The sequence below is a fragment of the Echinops telfairi genome, unplaced genomic scaffold, assembly GCF_000313985.2.
Source record: "Echinops telfairi isolate 266 unplaced genomic scaffold, ASM31398v2 ScPeMD7_7457;HRSCAF=8495, whole genome shotgun sequence".
NCBI classification, from domain to species: Eukaryota; Metazoa; Chordata; class Mammalia; order Afrosoricida; family Tenrecidae; genus Echinops; species Echinops telfairi.
In genome coordinates this window covers 36,830,081-36,834,593 of record NW_022111357.1, presented here as the reverse complement: position 1 = coordinate 36,834,593, position 4,513 = coordinate 36,830,081, and the positions used below count along the sequence as shown (strand labels likewise).

At 51.4% G+C, this 4,513-nt stretch overlaps 1 non-coding gene across 1 annotated transcript; it reads right to left on the bottom strand.

The window, feature by feature from the left end:
• Positions 1-2,369: 2,369 nt before the first annotated feature.
• Positions 2,370-2,476, bottom strand: LOC115872827. The gene has a single exon (XR_004048065.1). It is a non-coding gene; the product is annotated as a U6 spliceosomal RNA (small nuclear RNA).
• Positions 2,477-4,513: the final 2,037 nt, after the last annotated feature.

The following is a 4,513-nucleotide window of genomic DNA, read 5'->3' as shown; positions in this document are numbered from 1 at the left end:
AGGGATATTTTATTTAAGAAATCAATTTCTGTTGAAATGCTGCATAAAAATTTTATAGGCGGTCATCCGGCATCACCCCCTCTGACAGCGTCACCCGGTATGGCTCACACCTCTTACACCCCCTTAGTGACGCCACTGGTCACCCCAGCAGTGTGGGGGCAGCACAGGAAGGACATAGTCACCAGGCCTGGATCATCGTAATTAGCGAGTGTCATGGTTGGGAGTTTTATGGTCTGTAATAGTTTTCTGTAAATGAAAATTGCTCCTCCTTGTTGGGCCATTTAGTTATATCCGAGTTAATCCGGGAAAGTCTTATTCATCCCCGCTAAGACACCCATGAGTCAGCCAGTAGGCATCACCCACAGATGAAAAAGGCACCCTTGTCCTTATAGGTCTGGGAAGGTCACTCCGGTGGCTGATGCCAGGAAGTCCTCGTGCTCAGTCCTGACAGGTCCAAAGTCAGGAGGGGGACTGGTGGCAGGATGGAGGGAAGAGGGTCTTCCACTGGCTCTTCCTCCAGACTCGCCCAAGTTCATCAACGGCAGGCCAAGCGGGGCCACAGGACTTTCATGTTCCGCGTTAGCATCTCATTCACTCGCATTGCGTTTCCACGTGGAAACACGTTCCCGAGAAGTGATGAGTGATCATGATAACAATTACCGGTCTTCCCCTCGAAGGGTGGTCCCTGATCAGGTCACGTGTCGTGTTCCACAAGTGGGGGCATGGTGGTTCAGTGGGGGACTTCACCTCTTCCCTTGGACAGACCCCGTGTGATTTCTGAACTATGTACCCTGTGCGTGGACGCCGCTTTTCCTCCTTTGGAGGCTTGCGTGTTGCTAAGCTGCTGAGCAGAGCCTCCACACTAAGCTGGACTTGGAAGAAGGAGCCATTAATAGAGTCCTCCCAAACTGCCAATGAAAACCATAACTGTCCATCCACAGCCAGTCCTGGAGCTGGGGCAAGACTTGTTCTTGGGCGCCGGAAGGCACCACGTTGGGGAATGGCCTGATTGCAATTAGCAGCAACGTTCAACAGGGAGACCAAAAAGAGAGAAGACCGTTTCCTGCTGTTTTTAAATGCATGCTGAAGTTCACATGTGAGTCTAATGAATTTAGCCACTTAAGCCCATTATTTTAGAGCCTGTGGGTTGTCCACGAAAGCTTGGGACCATGGAATCTTCTCCTGTTGAAAATATAAGACCCAAACTTATATGGAGTGGATTCCGTGGGTTGTGGGGGTTAGGAGTTGTCCAGTCAGTTGTGACTCACAGGGACTGGATGTAGAACAGAAGGACCCCCCCACCCCTTCACCCCCAGCCTTATGCTCACTATAGTCCCTGTGCTTGTGCCCATGTTGGCAGCCACGATGGCATCCAGGAGCAAACTGACAGCCTGGCCTCCCTCCCTGGAGAGCCGGGTGGCTTTGGACCATAGTCCTTGAGGTTAGTAGCCTACTGCCTAACTAACTCAAAGAACCGTGGGAGACGAAAACTCAGCAAGAGTTTAAATGGAGCTGGGGGATAATCTTTCACCCACCTCTCTGTGTAGCCTGGTGCCCCCTGGTCCCTTACAGATGCCCTCAGCAGCTGGAAATGGCTTTTGGGGAGAATCGCATGGCCCTTTATCCTGCCCACAATCCCCCCTTTCTTCTCAGTAAGGCCACTTGTCCCCAATAGGCACAGTAACTAAATTTTCACCACGATGCCTCCACAGTGTTGGGTGTTGGTGACCAGTGGATGATGAAATGCCCACTCACCCACTCACCTCCCCCCCTCGCCAGTCTCTTATTTGGTGGGGCGACGCTGGCAGACTGCCTCCGCCGGGCAGAGCATGGAAAGTGTGTGTCAGTGGAGGGTAAATTAAGCTATTTGCCGAATATGCTTCGTTCCACTGACTGCCCTAACTGCAAGTGAGTCATAAATACCATAAAGATATGTGGAGCTTCTTAAACATTAACCTAAATTCAAAGGTTAGCATAACCGCGGACGTAGGATAAACTTGCAGAGGGGCTGATCCTCTGTCAAATGTGCACATTCGTGTCACCCAGTCCTGGGCGCATGCGATCGCGGTCCCCAGGGACTCCTGAGTGCAGAAACTCCTGCCGAAGGAGAGAAGTCAGGGTCTGCCCCTTCGCTAGTGGGTCTCAGGAGTCCTGGTGGCAGAAACGTCGGGCTGCTAGAGGACAGGGTGGTGGGTGAAGGGCCCCCCAGAAGTGGTTCTCAGGTGATCCTTCCTTCCTTTGTAAGCAGGCCTTTGCTGGCAGCCTGGTCTTCCTTCCAAACCCTTCATGATAATGGATCTCGCCTGACAAAACAGGCCGGTTCTTTTCCATTGGGTTTCAAATGTTAAATCAAAGTATGTTTGTTTGTTGTTTGTTTGTTTTGCTTCATGAATTTGCGTGTCATCCTTGCGCAGGGGCCGCGCTAATCTTCTCTGTATCGTTCCAATTTTAGTTTATGTGCTGCCGAAGCGAGCACCACGGTATGTTTTTTTAAAAGTATCTGCCTGTAGGTCCGAGGAGACATGTCTGCTAACTGGCAGTCAGGCCTCTGCTGCTAGCTAAAAGGTCAGCAGTCAGACCCACCCAGCGGCTCTAGTAAAAATCAGAGCCTCAGCACCACCACCCCAACCCCCCCCAGCACAAATCTACTCTGTCACATGGGCTGCCATGAGTCCAAACCTGGGGGGGCAAGGCCAGCCCTCCACAACTAATCACGGGTTCAGTAAGTGCAATGGTCCGTTAAGATATTTATAGACTTATAGTAAAGTCATAGAGAATAAGAGAGAAGAGAAGGTAAAATAAAGGAGTCAGACACATTTCACGGGAGCATGCTCACCTCCTGGACGGCCATGACCTCAACAGCCAGGTCCGTGCACAGCGTGGGTAGAGAGGGCAGGAGAGAGGAGGGTGAGAGAGATCTATTGCTAACCTAGGCTTATATATCTTTGGGCGCATGCAAGTCCCCTAATTACAAGTAAAGACATATGTCACAGGAAGGGGTTGTACTATAGGTAATACAGCAATGAGAGGGGGACAATCTAGGTGTATACACGCAATAGGAAGGGGAGGTATTAGGGGTAGACATGTGACAGGATGGTCACACCCTAGATTCACGATGGCGGTCTAAACTTGATTGCCCTTGAGCTGGAGACTCCAAACTTTCAGGGGAAGCAATCCATTGTCCCTAACAGCAGGTAGTGAGCCCCACCTGTGATGGGACCAGACAGTAGTCTGAAGGCTGAATGCCTTCAGGGAGACTATCTCTAAGCATCTGACCTCCTACCAATGTGCTGGCAAACAGCCTCTAATGTTTGGCATATCTTTGGGGGAGACAAAGCTGGGGAAGTCTTTTTGCATCCCACACAAACAGATGGACAGCCCCAAGGACAGCAGCAATCTAACTGACGCCTTTGAGCCTCTGCACATCCTCCAGTGGATAGGAACCCCGGCTGTGCCCGGGGCCCACTGCACCTGCCTGGAGCCCCTGGGAGCCCTTCTTGCTTCTTGTGTCCGTGTCACTCTGACATCGCAGGCAAGGCAGGGACAGATCATCATTCACTCCTGCTCAGGCCAGTGGGAAGGGAGAAAGAGCCCAGGGCCTGCTCCTGACCCCTGGGGACTGGAACTTCCTGAAGTAAGACAGGTGGAGGCATGCTTCCCCATCCCCTTGCTGGCCCACAAGCACTTCATTTGCATAGCCCCACTCAACTTTTTGCAAGACCTGACAAGAGAGGTGGTCCATTGAGTCCCAGGGTCTCACAATGACATCTGCTGGAATGTTGCGTGTCCGGTCGAAAGAATGTATCTCCCTATCAGCCTCCTGAGGTGGGGTAGGGCAGTGGGAGGGAAGCGGACTTTGGAGTTCAATTGCCTATGTTTACCGCCAGCCCTGCCCCTGGGTACAAGTGTTTCCTTGGGCAAGCGCTTACCCTCTCTGTGTCCCAGCCCCCTCCTTTGTGAACAGATTCTCCTACCACCAAACCAGAAACTAGTGATGAGCAAACTGACCTGAACATCGGGAAACTTCAAAACCTCAGCCAACTCTCCTCCGGGAAGATGCTTACAGCAACATGGCAGGATGTCTTCAAAACAACAGCGAGGACAAAAGAACATGTCGAAATCTCTGTGCTGGCCCTAGAGCGAGCCGCAGAAGGAAGTGGATACCGTTTCCCAGATCCCTACAAATAAAAACGAATGAGTTGAACAGCCAGACAAAATAGGAGACACATGGAGGAGAGGAAGTCATTTTGAAACTTAAAAACGAAAAAAAGACTACCGTCTCCAAAGAGTGCTCCAAAAGCAGACGAAATGTTAGGACTGAAAAGGAAGCAGGCCGCACAGTGAGGAGAGGTGGCAAGTACGGGAGGGAGCTTCTCGCCACCGCTGTGCCCATGAGGAGTAGCACCTCGATGCGCCCATTTCTATGAAGATGCATGACTTGCCAAACGCGACAGGAAGCGAAAGCGCAGTTCTCCTGAAGTTAACTTGTACATCCTCACATTTCCAATGCAAA